Genomic DNA, 18797 nt, shown 5'->3' with positions numbered 1-18797 from the left:
GCTATTTTGTTCGTACAATTTAATATATTCTTTTTGATTGGTATCTAAATTGTTGATGTTAGTGTTTATAACGTTAATATCATCTTCTGTGACTAAGCCGTAAAGTCCTTTAGCAATACTCCCAATAATTCCAAAAGGTATCAGTCTTTTTGCTCGTATGCTGGGGGGTGGAATAATGTTATCTCCTGCATGGATTCCCACAGTATTTATTATGTTCAATAGTGTTGCTTTGAGGTTTGTCAATCGCTTTATTTTTAAATTCAAGAGGTCCATTTCCATATACCGAGTGCAATTAGAATAACCAAACTGTACAATACAATATCGAAAAGTTTCGTTTAATCCTTGAGTAGGTGTTTGTTCCAATATGAATTTATTAACATCCAGCCATATCACAATCTTCCAATCGGCTCTCCTAATTTTTGTTATACCGATTGGTTCGTAGTATATTCCAGGGTTTGTTTCAAGTGGTTCTATGCTATAGTTGCCATGATTAGCATAGTTTAAATCTGCGCGGCCTTCGAACGCTATTGTCATTAAGATGGCCAATATAATCTGCATCGTTGTGTTTTTTTCTCTGGAAGACATGTAGAATATGTTTCTTACAAGATATTATTATCGGGGAACTAGCTTTAATTTATCTGTATGTTTGCGTATGGTTTCACCATTGGTTTTTTCAAGTAACACATTATTTCCCTCTAAAACTGTTCTAACCTTTAGGGGTTCATTATAAAAGCGATCAAATTTATGGGAACGCACTTCTTTCTTTACCCAAACGTAATCTCCTGGTTTAACATTTAGAGGCTTTAATTTTTTATCATATCTTGTTTTTGCTTGTACTTTCATCTTTATTTGTTGATTTCCTGCCGCAATTTGCATTTCTTGAAGTCGCCTTATAAGATCTTGTAAATATAGTGGGTATGTTCGTAATCTTTCATCTTTAGGTATCTTCAAGGGCAACCTCGCTACTCTCCCGAATACTAGTTCATAAGGCGTAAAATTTGTAGCTGCATGTACACTCGTGTTATACGTGAAAGCTGCAAATTTTGCTAAGTTGTCCCAGTCATCATATGTTTCAGAGTAAGTTCGTATAAAGTCAGCTAGGGCAGCATGACTTCGCTCTAGTGATCCGTTTGTTTGAGGGTGGTATGCTGATGTAGTTAGATGATTGGTTTTGATGGTTCTCATGAGTTGTTCCAATAAATTAGACATAAATGTAGCATGTCTATCTGATAGAATTGCTCTAGGCGCACCATAAACTAATATTAGATTTTGTACGAGTGCATCGGCAAGAGTGCTAGATCTTAGGTCTGGTACAGGGACTAATATGATATATTTAGTCAAATTACACTGTATGGTCAGCAAATGGCAATTACCATTGGGTGTTATTCTTAATTTACCAACGGTATCGATGGAAACCTTATCGAAAGCTTCAATAGGTGTATCTGTAAGTACCAAGGGCTCTCTTGTTTTTAGTCGTTCAATTTTTTTCTCTTGACACTTGCTGCATTTACGTACATAATTGAGAATATCATTTCTCATTCCGGGCCAATAAAACCGTTCTCTTATTTTCCGGTAAGTTTGGTTTATTCCCTTATGTCCTCCAACAGGGCTGTCATGTAATGTTTGTATTATTTCATTACGTTCTTGGATTTTCAGAAAATCAACCTTACCGTAACAGACAGTAATTTGTATGGGTGTTTTATCAAAAATTGTTAATAACGTTTCTGTTATCAATCCAGGTTCTAATTTGTCTGTAAGATCTCCCCTTCTTGAAATTCGGAAGGTTTTAAGATTTCGTCTCAATAATATTTTTTTGAGCGATTTAAAAGCTTTTGTAAGACTTTCTGAAGATACTAAATCAGTCGACGTTTCATTAATAACGATTGATAGTATATTATGTCCTCCATAAGGTGTTATTAAAATTTGGCCAACTCTTGGTTTCTTCGATTTCAAATAGCTAAAGTCCAGTGCACCTATCGATCTCAACAGCCTTGAGACAGATGTGACTGGTTGACAATCCTTGCTAATAAAATGAACTATATTGTCTCTTTTGTATGTAAGGCAATATCTGGTGGTAATGACATTGTTTACTAGCTTAGCTCCATTTTCATTCTTATAATTATCAGTACTACTGCTACTATCACTAAGACTTACATACACTTTTCCGTGCTGTTGTTTGTATCGATTGATGGGTTGAAAAGAGTATAAGTCCGATAGTAACATGAAATCAGGTGCAATAGTTTGATTCATTGATTTATTTTCATTGCAGTTTATTTGTTTGTTGTTTTCATTTAAGTTATCCGGGGTTTCTTCTGTTATTTGTTGCAAGTCCGGCGCTTTAGATCGTCTGTTTTTTGTAGTAGCAAAAGTACTCGTTTGCGTCGGTGTGCTAGAACTTAAGGGTGTATTTTCCTGAATACGTGGGGTAATTGATAATTTTCCACTTGTCCTATATTTTCTTAAAATTTCTTCTTCATCGAATAGGGGTTCAAGACCTGTTGTACGTCTTGATATATCCGCAATTCTTTCATCTAATACAGAATCATCAAAATTATCAGGATCGTAGGTGTCCATTTCGGTTAATATGTCTTGAATTTCGGGGTCCGGTTTATCTCCATCAGAAAATCTAGTTACTGATAAAAAATCGGCCTGTTCGGGCTCATCATCGTTGTTAGACTTGTCCAAATATTCTTGAAGGCTTTGGTTAAATCTCTTTGTTAACTCTTCTATTTCTTTATAAGTAACTTCATCAGTATTATTTGTCATAGTTTTAGGTTGGTCTTCAAAAACGTCATCATTTGAACTTTCGCTAAGTGAAATTGGTGTAACGGAAATTTCAGTATTTGTCATATCTGAGTCTGAATCAGTATCCGTATTTGAGTCTATTTCTGTTTCAGTCAGTTCTTGCCGTAATCCACTTCGTCTAGGGTCATATACTGGTATTTGAGTATCTTCTCTTGACGATTCTTCAGTATCGCTTGGGTCATTTTCGGAGAACATACTTGTTCTTGACGATGCACCAAGGTCAATTATATCTCTAACTGGTAATTGTGTCATTTCCTCATTTTTGGAACTATTATGTTTTATTTCTGTAGTTTCTAAATTCGTATCGCTAGCGTGTGATGTTGAGGCTACTGATTCTGAAAAATTCACTTTTAATGAGCTAGAGTCTTTTGATGTATTTTTAGTGACATTTCTTAATATATTCGGTTGAGATGTAGATGATTTCTGTGGCTGTGGAAATGTTTTTGTTCGGGTTCTTTGAGCAATCACACTATGATCTAATTTCGGCCGTTCTTTGTTTGTTTTTGAACCAAGGGGTCGTCCAGGACCCTTGATCAACTTAGGTTCATCTGGTTCTGATTTGGTCATGCTTCTTGGTTTTGTTACTCCTATTATTTCCTTCGAGGTTGTTGGCAATGCTTTAGGTTTGATCGTCGTTAATTTGGGTGCTCTTACTGTTCCTTTCTTCTGACTTTGTAATTCTGTTTTCTTCTTTTCCTCTATTTTCTTTCGACCCATCATCATAACTCTTAGTAATGGTAATCCATTGTTTATATTATTTTCTGCATAAAGAAATGGTCCTACTGGGTTTCTAGATAATGCATCAGCGTTGGTATTGAGTCTTCCTGGTTTGTATTTAAAAGTGTATTCATAGTCGGTGAATTTAAACATCCAGCGCATCAAACGCTGACCTGGGTCTTTTCTTGTATGCATCCAATTCAATGGCTCATGATCGGCTACGAGAACGAATTTATTACCTAATAAATACGAACGAAAGTGATGCATTGCATATAGTGCGGCTAGACATTCCTTTTCAGTCGTGGAATAATTTATTTCGGCTTTATTTAAAGTTCTTGAAAGGTAAGCGACAGGATGGTCAAACCCATCTTTTTCCTGACTCAATACCGCTCCAATTGCATAGTCAGATGCATCTGTTGTTAACTTGAATGATTTACTAAAGTCGGGGAATTGTAAAATAGGCTCTTGGCATAGGTGATCCTTTAGTACTTGAAAACTCTTTTCCTGCACTTCAGTCCATTCAAATTTTTCTCCCTTTTTTAATAAATCTGATAATGGTTTAGCTATTTTTGAAAAATCTTTAATAAAGCGTCTATAGTATCCTGCTAGTCCTAAAAATTGTCTAATATTTTTCATAGTTTTTGGTTGAGGAAATTCTCTAACGGCTTGTATCTTTTTAGGGTCTGGTTCAATCCCTCGTTGACTCACTATATGCCCAAGAAATATTACTTCTTTTCGCAAAAATTCAACTTTATCTGGTTGGAGTACCATGTTCGCTGATCTTAACCGATCGAAAAGTAACCTAACTTTACGCTCGTGATCTACTAGATCTTTTGCGTAAATAATAATATCATCTAAATACACTAGCATTTCAACATTCAATAAGCCTCTCAATATGAGATCCATTAGTCGTTGGAACGTGGCAGGTGCGTTTTTCAGGCCTTCGGGCATTCGTCTATATTGGTAATGTCCATGGGGTGTCGTAAATGCTGTTTTATACTTATCATGTTCATCCATGGGGATTTGTTGGAATCCACTTGCCAAATCGAAAACTGAAAAATATACGGCTCCTCCCAACTGGTCCATAATATCTGCGATATTAGGCAATGGATATGCATCACCAATGGTCTTTTTATTAAGTTCTCGGAAATCAATTACTACCCTCCATCTTGGGTTTCCCTGGCTATCAGGTTTTTTAGGGACAATCCAAAGAGGTGAATTATACGGTGATGACGAAGGTTCAATTATTCCATCGTTAAGTTTCTTTGCTACGTGTTCCTCTAAAACTTTTCTATGTACTGGTGGGTGACGATATTGTTTAGTGTTGATAGGGATGTTATTTTCCGTCGGGATTTCGTGTGCGACGAGGTTAGTACACGGTAAAATGTCTCCTGGTAACAAGAAGATTTCTGAGAATTCAGAAATCAATTGATATATTTGGTCTCGTTCTTCCAAGTTTAAATGACCGGTGCGCACGAGTCCTTTTAGGTCGTTTATTCTATCTCGTTTATTTTTAACAATTGGTCTTTCATGTTCGCTGCTAGTATCGGGATCAAATTCAGGTGCAATGTATTCGAAAGGTAGGATTTCTCTTGGGTCTATTTCAATCGTAATATCATCCTTATTAGTATTTATTGCCATAATATTACATTGACCGTTCTCATTTTTTACTATTCCTTCTCCTAAATATATGTTATCACACCCTACATCTATTCGCGGTAAGTATCCTTCAGTTAAATTAGTATTAATTAAATTAATTCTTACTATTTGACGTGTTCGAGCCTTAATCGTATATTTAGTTGCTTTACTGGTATTTTTTTGTTCCTCATTAGGGCAATGTTCTTCACTAGGAGTATTTTTATTCTGATCAATGGCATGGGGTTGGTCGACTAATTCATTATTTTCACTGTATATCCCACTTTTATCAGTTTTATTATCAGTGGCCTTCATAAGATTTTCACCTCTTTCTGATAAGATCAATTTATCAAACTCATCTCGAAAATGAAAATCAGCTTTTATGTCTCCAAATTTTTCGTACTTAGGTATATTTGACCTTTCGGGTGGGCCTACAATGTATTCGTCATAAAATTTCTGTTGGTTAATTTTATCCTTAGGGCATTCCGTATCTTTGTTAGTATCAAGGATTGTAGCTAAAATTTGATTTTCCTGTGCTTGTTTTTTGAGTTTTATGGTTTTTTGTTCTTTTTCATCTCTTTCCAATTGCTCTATTTCCTCAAGAGTTTTTAAAAAAGGGATGGGATTCATTACGTCATCATCTAGTACTATAGCATCATGATAATATGATAATGTGGCTCGTCGTTCCTTACAAAAGTTTCGACCCAATAAACCGCCATCTTTGATCGGAAAATCGTTAGGGATCACATGAAAAATTGTAGGTTTTCCTTGTATGGTCATATACGTTGTTCCTTTAGTTAAAACTGGGTGAGGTGTGATTCCAGTAAGGTTAATAATTTCACTAGTCTCTACTCGTGAATATGGGTGTAACTGATCTAATTTAATCAGATTTGTGGCAGCGCCATTATCGAGCATGAGTGTTATAAAGTGATTTTTCCCTTCTGGGATTGATAACCTTATACTTGTAGGCTCGTCATCTACGCCAAGTCCCTGGCAGGTACCAATGTGGACGGTTTCAATTCTGTTGCTATTTTCATTACCTGCGCTGAAACATTCGGTGTAGGGGTTGAATTCTGTCTTTGGGGGCTCACCTCCGAACGACGATTGGGGTGAGCCGCCTGAGAGTTTAAATGATGCGGCAAACGATCGCCTCCTGGTTGGTATTGATTTTGAAAGTTCTGATTCTGATAGTTAGGATTAAAACTTTGTTGATTATAACTATTATAATTATTATTTCGGGAATACCTATTGTAATTCTGACCTCTGCCTCGGTATCCTTGATTATTACCAGGATTAAAATTAGCATTCCTTTGAGTGTAATAATTATTAGGATTTTCGTTATTATATCGTCCGAAATTATTCTGATAATAATTAGAATTTCTCGATTGATTTTGAAAATTCCAATTTCTTCCCTGATTCTGATAATTTTTACAGTAATTCTGTCCATTATTTTGTTGTTGATATTGTCTATTATAATTTTGATAATTATTATACTGCCTATCAGCGTGATTATTCTCATTGTCGATTTGTTGTTCATTAACTTGTGCCACTTGATGTGATGAGAATGGCTGATCGGGATACCTATTCTGCTGTTGATATGAGTTGGTTAAATTATTTCTAAAGTCACTACGAGGTAGTCCTTGATATCGCGTATCCGGAATTATACCCGCTCTCATTCGGCTCTCCAATCTCAACGCGTAATCGAAGGCGTCGGCTAGAGAAGCAGGTTCTTTCGCATCTACCTGCTGGCTTATCATAGGTGCTAGTCCTTTTATGAACATGTCTAACGCCATGTCTTTTATAGGGGTCATCATATGTGCGTTGTATGTATTGCCTTTATCTTCCATCAAGGCTTTTTCAGCACCGCTTAGCAGTAGGTTTACATAATCATAATATTCACCAACCGATTGGCCTTGTCGTTGGCGCCCTTTCTGTAGCTGAGTTTGATAGTAAGCAACGGTTTTTCCTGTTGCATATCTTTTTTTTAAATGGGTTATAAATGCTTCAAGATTTTCGAAATCTTGGCCACTTACGCTTATGCGTGCGGCACCTCGTAGATTTTGCAATACTGCTCTTTTATATAAATCTTTTTGATCATCTCTGACCCAGCTTTCTCCATTTCTAACATCTTGTATATAATCCTTCAGTGGAATATTTTTCCCATCGAATATAGGGATGGATTTAATCGCATGCTGAAATGAGAAGTTGGCATTGAGAGACTCCATCAGCGCTTCGGCTACTGTGATATCGGCATCATCGTTTCCATTGACCATTTTTTTAGTTGTATAATACCTTACAAGCGGTTTTTTTCTTCTCTTTTTTTTTTTTTATTGTTTGAACCTTTCTTATTTAAAATTTTTTTTTTTTATTCTTTATGTGTGTAATACTAACAAAAAAAAAAAAAAAAAAAATTATACTACTATTTTGTTTTGTTTCTTTGTTTTGGAAAAATATTCTATCAAATCCTTGACATTTATCGCAGAAGACATAAGAAATAAAGAAAGATTGTTTATATATATATATATATATCTGTGTATTTATTCGTGTGTGGATGTGTATGTGTTTAATGTGAGCGTTTGCTTAACGCATGCAAGTGCAATAAGTTTGCTTTAATTTTTATAGGTATACGATAAGTGTACTATGTGTATGCCCAAAAACTAAAGTGAGAGAGTGTAATCAAGCACGCTTATATGATATCATCTGCTTTAAGCCAGGGAGTATACGGCGCAGGGATTTCTAATGTGGCATGTGTAGCTATACATACAAATTGCTACGCGAGCATCAGCTAGTGCGCGGTGTAATATTGAAGGGCTCTTTCTGTATGAGAGTATCTGACTTAACTTAACACTTTTTCCTCTTTAAGCAAGAATGGGCTCGACGGTCACGCTTTAAATACCGTATTAATAATTTTTTTTTTTATATATTTGTATGTATATGAGTAATCTCCTGCCTATGCGTTTATATGTTCTTGAGTGCCTTTAAGAAACTCTTTTTTCGCGAAAGCAATTAATTCATCAAATTGTGTATTTAATCGAATTTTAAAATTATCGCATTTCCGCTGAACATTAATTTCTGAATTATAAAAATTATTTTTCTGAAACGTACTTACTACTTGTTTTTCGATTTTTTTGTTTTTTGATAAATTACTGTTTAATGTATCACAGTTATAGTAATTTTGTAACTGATTATTAATAAAATCTAATTTTTTTTCTAGAACGTTTTTTTCTCTTACAAGCTCCTGCATAAACAATTTTCTACCACTTCTCTTACCTTTTTTATTACTCGCAAAATTATTCGTTGGCGGTTTCATGAAATATTATTTTATAAACACTCGTGGGTATATAAGTGAAATCATTAATTATATTAAATCTTTACTCCGTTTTTTTAAGAATTATTCTTCTACTAACACTATTACGTGCAAATATGTCTGTGTGTATGTATTTGTTATTTTGATAGACCGCTTTAAGTAGCAGATCTAGGGTAAAGAGTGTCCGCTATTTCAGCAGGACAAGAGGGATGAACCGCTCTGGTTAGCAGATTCAGGGTAGGAACAGTGTATTTGTTCTGTCTTGTAAGCGTGTAGTATAAGAGGTCACTATTTTCTTATTTTTCTATTATCATTTAAAACACATTATTATACTATTACTTATTTATTTTTTTGTTATTTTAACGACAGTTAACTCTTATTTATTTTTCCGTTTATTTATTAATGTAGTATTACATTTATTATTTTATTTTATTTTTTTTTTTTTTTTTTTTTTTTTTTACTTTATTTATTTATTTATTTTATTTATTTATTTATTTATTTTTTTTTAGTTATAACGAAATATCGCATATACCATGCTATCCGCAAAAGCACAGCATGTACGCGTCCGCGCACAGTGTACTATATGGGGTATTACGCGTCATTCATTAACATGCTTCATTGAATGGTGTTTGGTGTTTCTTAAGAAAAAATAGTAATAAGAGAATATATAATAAACAAACAAATAATTAGAGACCATAAACCACGCTCTGCTACCAATTTTGTTAAATAGCGATTAATGTCATTTAAGTTTGTTTTCAGCTTCAAATCAAAAACTAAAAACTGTGGACTACAGTCTCACGCTCCTTCACAGGCTGCGGGACAGCAGATAGTCCAACTATTTGTTTGTTTAAGAAAAGATTAAAAGGAAGGAAGAAGTAGAGTGTTGAATATAATATCCAGATTAACTTACCTTTCTATCCGCTAATTATCAGTTCTGACGACCTGCACTTTCTCTTTCCGTCGATTTATGATTATTTATTTTTATATTTATTTATTTGTTATTTATTATTTTATAATAATTTAAATTCCTTTTCCAATTAGTTTTATATCACTTTATTTGATATTACTAGTATACATATAAAATAAAACAGAAAAGGAAAAAATAGACGGAACGTCTGGTTAATCTTATAAAATTAATTATTACGTCTGCACTTGATGAGCGGCAGCGGGCTACTGACTAAAACGCCGCGCAAAGAAATGCACCTTGCACGAAGTTTTAGTTAAACTTCTTTGTCTTACTTGCTATGGGGCCGGTACTTGCTGACTTCATGTGTTTAGGCTTCATGGCTCGCTTCGGTTGTCACTTGACACTTCCAAGAGCCACGAAGTTCACAGTCAGCTTTGTTAGGCGACGACTCTCGTTGAGTATGACTCTGTAAAGAGTCTTAAAATTTTATCATTGGGAATGAAATATAACAGGATAAAATAGAATAAAGATAAAAATTAATTAATTTACGCAAGTCGTCACCTAACAGCCTCCCCTTCTTAAAACTATCACCGTCCTCGGTGAATATATTATATTATATTATTTTATTGGTTTTTTTTTTTTTTTTTTTTTTTTTTTTTTTTTTTTTTTTTTTGTTTTTTTTTAGTTTATATTTATCTTATAAGTAAACATTTATGAGTTACATAACATAAACATTTTACAATAATCCTTATAGTAATGTAATAAAGTATTAATTTACAGAATTATTATACTTGTTTCGGGACTGAGAGAAAGGGAAGGAATGGATTCGTGAATATTACATCTTCTACTTCTCCTTGGCCCCTGATTTTGTGTTGTTAATTACTAGTCTATTAAGTGCATCAAGATTTGCTGACACTCCCATCTCAAGGCATAGTTTATAGTGCCAGTCGTATTTTACCAAGTTGATATTTTCCTGGCATGATGGGCAGATCTTTTTTAATTTCATTTGTGTTTTGCACAGAAGACTGTGCACCTCAAGATGGCATTTGGATATTAAATTTCCACACGATGAATGTGTTATTATTTCACGGTTTTTTGGCGAGTCTTTTTGGGAGTAATTCGCCCCATACATTTTGAGTCCTTTGAGGGCCCTTTCCGTCGATTCTTCGTTACAGTATGTAGCGAAGCTTAGGTATAACTGTCTTCCATCGTCGCGTTTGACATCTAATGGGTAGTAGTTTAAATGGCTCAAAGGGCCAAAATCACAAATAGTAAGTTTTACTTCAAATGAAATATTAATTATTATTAATTCAATATATAAAATTTTTGAATGTTTTTGATTCTAATACAATGAGTATAAATCTATGATTAACTCCACAAATTTCTGAACATTGACCGTAAAATAATCCTGAACGATTTAAATTTATTCTAATTTGATTCAATCGTCCTGGGATTGCATCTACTTTTATCCCCAATCTCGGAACAGTAAATGAATGAATTACATCTATTGATCTAATTATAAATCGTAAATTTAAATTTATTGGAACAATTAATAAATTATGAACATCTAATAATCGAAAATTGAAATTTTCTATATCAGAAATTATAAAAAAATTCAAATATTAAATCTTTGAAGTGTGTATTCATATGATCGATATCATTGATGACCTTAAATTTTAATTGATAAGTATGGATTAAAAATCTCATCTCTTGAATATAAAATTTTTAAAGATAGAATAGCTAAGAAAATTAAAAAAAAAATTAGAACGATAGTTCAAATAATTTTAATTAAATGACCTTTAAATATAAATTTATTTAAAAATTTATTTAATAATATAAAAATTAATATATACATAATTTAAATTATAATTATTACAATAATAATTATTGCATGATCATGAAATTATATTAAATTTTCTATAATAAAAGAACTAGAATCTTGAAATATAATGTTTGCTCATGAAGAAATCAATTAAAAATTTATTAAAAATTTTATAACTTCTAAATATAAAATAATTAATATAAATGAATCTTAAATTTATTGCACTAATCTGCCATATTAGAAATTTAATTTAATTAAATAGAAATTTCTGGGATTTTATAAAAAGAATGAGATCTAGGGGGGTAAGAAAATATTTAATCAATTGAATTATTAGAAATTTTTATAAATAAAATTAAACGTATTCTTATAAATCTTTCTAAGATAATGTAAAAAAAAATCAATGTTCTTATTATTGAAATTTAAGATCCAATTAAAGGAATTATATTTCAACATACATATAAATCAGGATAATCTCTGTATCGTCGTGGTATTCCACTTAAGCCTAAAAAATGTTGGGGAAAAAAAGTTATATTTACTCCTAAGAATATTAAGAAAAATTGAATTTTCAATATTATTTTATTTAATAAAACTCCAAAAATCAATGGATATCAATAAATAAATCTTCCAAAAATTGCAAATACTGCTCCTATAGATAAAACATAATGAGAATGAGCTACTACTTAATAAGTATCATGAAGAACAATATCAATAGAAGAATGAGAAAGTATAATTCCTGTTAATCCTCCTAAAGTGAATAAAAAAATAAACCCTAATAATTACAAATTTGTAATATTTAATTTAAGTTTTATTCCATTCAATGATGCCAATCATCTAAAAATTTTAATTCCAGTAGGAATAGCAATAATTATTGTTGCAGAAGTAAAATATGCTCGTGTATCTACATCTATTCCAATAGTAAATATATGATGAGCTCAAACAATAAAACCTAATAGTCCAATAGAAATTATAGCATAAATTATTGCTATAATGCCAAATACTTCTTTTTTTATTCTTTCATTACCAATTATATGAGAAATTAAACCAAATCCTGGTAAAATTAAAATATAAACTTCTGGATGACCGAAAAATCAAAATAAATGTTGATATAATACTGGATCTCCCCTTCCAACTGGATCAAAAAAAGAATTAATAAGATTACAATCAAATAATAATATAGTAATTGCTCCTGCTAAAACAGGAAGAGATAATAATAATGAAATTGCTGTCAATAATATTGCTTAAGCAAATAAAGGTAATATCTCTAATTTAAAAATATTTATATTTAAAATTGTTGAAAACAAAATTAATAGATCCTATAATAGATAAGGCTCCTGCAATATGTAAAGAAAAAATTGATAAATCTACGGATGGACCTATATGTGATAAATTAGAAGATAAAGGAGGGTAAACAGTTCAACCTGTTCCTGTTCCAGATTCAACAAATATTCTAGAAATTAATAGTATGATTCTTGGAGGAAGTAACCGAAATCTTATATTATTTATTCGAGGGAAAGCTATATCAGGAATTTCTATAATTTTAGGAATTAAATAATTTCCAAATCCTCCTATTATAACAGGTATAACAAAAAGAAAAATCATAATAAATGCATGAGCTGTTACCAAAGAATTATAAATTTGATCATTTCCAATTAAAGATCCAGGATTTCCTAATTCTAATCGAACTAAAATTATTAATCTTAATCCTACAATTCCAGATTATATTCCAAAAATAAAATATAATATTCCAATATTTTTATGATTAGTAGAAAATATTCTTGTTTTCATTTATTCATATAGTTTAAATTTTTAAAACATTATATTTTCAATATAAAAATAAAATTAATTTTTATAAATATTTAAAAATATAAATATTTTCTTAATATTTTCATTATTAAATTTTAAAATAAACTATTTAAATTTAAATTATTATCATTAATAAAATAAATAATCTAATTATTATTATTAAATTTATTATTAAACTATTCGAATAAATTTTAAAATTTATAAATTTTAAAATTTTAATAATTAAATTTTTAAAGATGAAGTTTATTATTCCTTTATCAATTAAAAAATAATATTTTTTTATTATTTTTAATAAAAAAAAATTTAAATAAAAATTTAAACAATATAAAAAATATATTTTAAAAAAAAAATATTATAAAATTATTCTTAACATGTTTAAATTTCAATAAATTAAATCTTAAAATAATTAAAATCAGACATAAAAATGAAATTTTAATTTTTTCAAATTCTAATAAATAAATTTCTTCAATATTTATGAAAATCATTATAAAAAAATATTTTCCAAATATGATTAAATTAATTATTAAAATTATCATAAAAAAATTAATAATTTTATTATCGTTACAATTAAAGAAATTTATAAAATTTATTTTTTTATTTATTAAATAATAAATTAATTGAATAGAATATATAATTGTTAATATTGTTCTAATAATTAATATAAAATATAAGATTAAAAAAAATAATTTATAAAAATTTTTTCTAAAATTAAATCTTTATAATGAAATCCAGAAAAAAATGGCATACCACATGAAGAAAAATTAGAAATTATTATTATTATAATAGTTATTAGCATTAAATTTATTAAATTTCCTATAAAACGAATACCTTGATAATTATTCATTGAATGAATAATAATTTCTGAACATGTAAATATAATTGATTTAAATATAGCATGAATAATTAAGTGAAAATAAGCTAAAAGATAAAAATTTATTTTATAAATTACTAATATTAATCCTAATTGTGACAGAGTAGAATATGAAATAATTTTTTTTAAATCATATTCAAAATTTGCTGATAAACCAGCTATTAGTATAGTAATTATTCCAGTAATTGTAATATAAAATAATAATATTCTATTTTTATATGTTAAATTATAAAATCGAATTGAAATATAAATTTCTGCCGTTACTAAAGTAGATGAATGAACTAATGATGATACTTGAGTTGCAGCAGCTATAGCTGCTGGAAGTCAAGAAGAAAAAGGAAAATGAGCTCTTTTAGTAAAAGCTCTAATTATAACTTCAATTAATAATATTTTATTATTGAAATTTAAATTTATAAAATTTCAAGACCCATAAATTATTTTTAATCTAATAGATAATATAATCATAATATCTCCAATACGATTTATTAAAATTGTTAATATTCCAGAATTATAAGAATAAAAATTTTGATAATAAATTACTAAACAATAAGAAACTAACCCTAAACCGTCTCATCCTAAAATTAAAGAAATTATATTTGGTCTAATAATTATTAACAATATAGAAATAATAAAAAAAAATACTAAATAAAAAAATCAAATATTGTATAAATCATGATTTATATATCCACAACAATAAAATATAATTATTGAAGAAATTAAAAATACAGTAAAAAAAAAACATAGTTATTTAATCTATATAAATTAGTATATTTATTGATAAAGAGTTTATAATTATTAAATTTCATTTAATGAATAAGTTTAATTTTATAAATATAAATATGTGACCAAAAATAAATATTAATAATCTTATTATTAAAAAATAAATTCCTCTTAAATAATATTAATATAATTATAATATAATAATAATATAATAATAATATAATTGTTAGAATTAAATTTTATTAATTTATTATTTTATATTCCATGAAAACAATATGAAAATAAATAAATATTATAACATGCTCTAAAAAATATTCTTAAAATTAAAATTAATATATTTATTTTTCTCCATCTAATAAGAATTATAACGATTATGATTTCTCTTAATAAATTTGAAGAAATTGGTGAAGCTATATTATTTATACATAATAAAAATCAAAATATTATTAATGATGGTATAAAATACACTATTCCCTTATTTATTATTATATTTCGACTTTTAGATCATAAATAAAAATAATTAACTAAAACAAATATTCTTGATGAACATAACCCATAAGCAATTATTATTATTAATCCACCATAGTATCCTCAAATTTTTATTGAAAATAACCCAATTAATATTATTCTTATATGGACGACAGATGAATAAGCAACAATAATTTTTATATCATAATGTCGAAGACATAAAAATCTTAAAAACGTTATTCCAAAAAATCTTAAAATTATAATTAAATCATTAAAAATCAAAAAATTAATATTTATTATTACAATTATTCGATACAATCCGTATCCTCCTAATTTCATTATAATTCCTGCTAAAATTATTGAACCAATAACAGGAGCTTCTACATGAGCTTTAGGTAATCAATTATGGAATAAAAATATAGGTAATTTTACTCAAAATGTTCTAAATATTGAAAAATAAAAAATAACTATTCAAAATTTATTTAATAAAATTATTTCTGAAAATATAAAAAATCTTATTGAATTAAATATTTTTAAAAGAATAAATAATAAAATTAACAAAGGAAGAGAAAAAAATAATGTATAAAATAATTTGTATAAAGATGCTTTAAGTCGTTCGGGTTGGTATCCCCAACCTAAAATTAATAAGAAAGTAGGAATAAGACTAAAGTCAAATATAAAATAAAATATAAATAAATTAATAAACATAAATCTTATTAATAAAACTAATATTAAAATAATTAACAAAAATAAATAAATTGATATATTGAAATTTTTTTTTCTTACTAGAATTACTAATCTAAATAATAATAATGTTAATATAATTATTGTAAATCTAATTCTATTAATTATAAAATTAGAATAGATTATTATAAAATAATTATTATAATTAAATAATAAAATATTAATAAATAAAAATATAAAAATTGAAATTCTTAAAAATAAATATATATCAATATAAAAAAAATTATAAGTTAAAATTAATATAATTAAATAAATTGAAAATTTTATCATAAATTTATTAATAAAAATTCAAATCTGTCTTTTCCTTTATTTCAAATTAATAATAATAATAAAGTCAAACCTAAAACTATCCTCAAACAACAAAAATTAAATAAAATAATATTAAATTTAAAAGATTTTTTGTATTTACTATTAATATTAAAAATTTTAATAATCTTAATATTAAAAATTCTAACCTTAATAAATTGAATATTAAGTTATTATATGGGCAAGAATATAGAAACAATGGAATAATAAATATAAAAATATATAAATAATAATTTAAAAAAATAATTCAAAAAACAAAAATTTATCATTAATCTCCGAAATTAATATTTTAAGATTAAACTATTTTTGAATAATTATTAATTTAAATAAAATATTAATTTTGTAAACCAAATTTATAAATTTAAATTTTATATAATTAAATAACAATAAAATTTTTAGTCAATATATTTATAATAAATTTATTTTTATTACCTTTGATTTCATTAATTATTAACTCTTTACATCCTTATTATAAAATATTTCATCCTATAATCTTAGGGTCAATTCTTTTATTATACAATATAATATGTTCATTGAATTTATCAATTTTTAATAAAAATAATTGATGATCATACATTAGTTTTTTAATTATTGTAGGGGGAATAATAATTTTATTTTTATATTTTACTAGATTTATTAATAATATAATAACTTCAATAAAAAAAATGTTTTTTAAAAATTTTATTATTAAATCAATAATTATATTTCTATTTTTTATTATTATAATTTTAAATGTTAATAAATTTTTAATTTAGTACAATAAGTTTAACGAAATTTTTAGGGTATTTATATTAAATAAATTAAATTCAATTGATGTAAATTTAATTTTATTATATATATATATATATATAATATAAATTTAAATTTATTAATTTCTATTATTTACATTTTAATAGTTTTGAAATTAGTAGTAAAATTAATTATTCTAAATAAATTTACTTTATGTAAAATAAATTAAATGAAAAAATCAATTTTAAAATCTAATGAATTTTAAAGAATTATTAATTCAATAATTGTAATTTTACCTACTCCTTTAAATATTTCTATGATATGGAATTTTGGTTCATTATTAGGAATTTGCCTAATCATTCAATTAATCACAGGATTATTACTATCTTTACATTATTGCCCTAATATTGATTTAGCATTTAATAGAATTATTCATATTATACAAGATGTATATTATGGATGATTTTTCCGATTATGCCATATAAATGGAGCTTCTATATTTTTTATTTGTTTATTTATTAATATTGGACGTGGGATTTATTATAATTCATTTTCTTTCTATAAAACTTGAAACTCAGGAATTTTCATTTTTTTAATTACTATAATAACAGCTTTTTTAGGTTTCGTACTACCATGAGGACAAATATCTTTTTGAGGTGCAACAGTAATTACAAATTTACTTTCAGCTATTCCTTACATTGGAAATTTTTTAGTTTTATGATTATGAGAAGGGTTTTCTATTAATAATGCTACATTAAATCGATTTTATTCGTTTCATTTTATTATACCATTTGTAGTATTAGCTTTAGTTATTCTCCATTTAATATTTCTCCATGAAACTGGTTCTTCTAATCCTTTAGGATTAAATAGAAATTTTTATAAAATTCCTTTTAATCCTTATTTTTCAGTTAAAGATATTTTAGGATTTATTTAATTTTTTATTATTTTTTTATTTATTTGTTTCTCAATACCTTATAGATTATCAGATCCTGAAAATTACAATAAAGCTAACCCTATAATTACCCCCATTCATATTCAACCTGAATGATATTTTTTATTTGCTTATGCAATTCTTCGTTCTATTCCTAATAAATTAGGAGAAGTTATTGCTTTATTATTATCAATTTTAATTTTGTTACTTATACCATTTAATTTTAAATATAAAATAAAATCATTTAAATTTTATTTTTTAAATCAAATTCTATTTTGAAATTTTGTTGGATTATTTATTATTTTAACTTGAATTGAAGCCCGTCTAGTTGAAAATCCCTATATTTTTATTGGACAAATTTCATCAATTTTTTATTTTTTATATTTTTTTTTATATTTTTATATTTCTAAAAAACCTGATTTATATTTAAATAAATAATTATTCAGTTTTTTAAACTATATGTTTTGAATACATATGTAAGAAATTAATTTTTCTAATAATTTAAAATTTTAATTAATGAAATAAATATTAAATAATTTAATCTTACAGGCAAATAACTTATTCAAGTTAAATATATTAAATTATCATATCGAAATCGAGGAAATGTTCCTCGAATTCAAATTACGAAAAATAAGATTACTGAATAAATTAAATAAAATTTTATTTTAAATGATATTCCTCCTATAAATATAAACATAAATAAAATTATCATAAATATAATTATTCCATATTCTGCAATAAAAATTAATGCAAATCTTCCTCTTATATATTCAATATTAAATCCTGATACTAATTCTGATTCTCCCTCAGAAAAATCAAAAGGTGTTCAATTTATTTCTGCTAATAATCTAACAAAAAAAATTAATATTAATGGAAAATGGAAAAAAAAAATCAAGAATATTTTTGTAAATTTATTAAAATAATTAATTAAATTATTTCCCTTAATAATTAAATTGATAAAATTATTAAAATTATTCTTACTTCATAAGAAATAGTTTGAGCAATTCTTCGCAACCCTCCTAACAATGAATA

The 18797-nt window shown here is 26.9% G+C and overlaps 1 protein-coding gene across 1 annotated transcript in view; it reads right to left on the bottom strand.

Moving 5' to 3' along the window:
• The window catches only part of LOC106643826 (queuosine 5'-phosphate N-glycosylase/hydrolase), a 180863-nt gene that overhangs the window by 139051 nt on the left and 23015 nt on the right, over positions 1 to 18797 (bottom strand). The window lies entirely within an intron of this gene.

Source organism: Copidosoma floridanum, unplaced genomic scaffold (assembly GCF_036245765.1).
Source record: "Copidosoma floridanum isolate Cflo_tuat_1 unplaced genomic scaffold, Cflo_Japanese_pri ptg000001l, whole genome shotgun sequence".
NCBI lineage: Eukaryota > Metazoa > Arthropoda > Insecta > Hymenoptera > Encyrtidae > Copidosoma > Copidosoma floridanum.
Note: the sequence above shows the minus strand (reverse complement) of the source record. Positions and strands in the feature narration are given on the sequence as shown.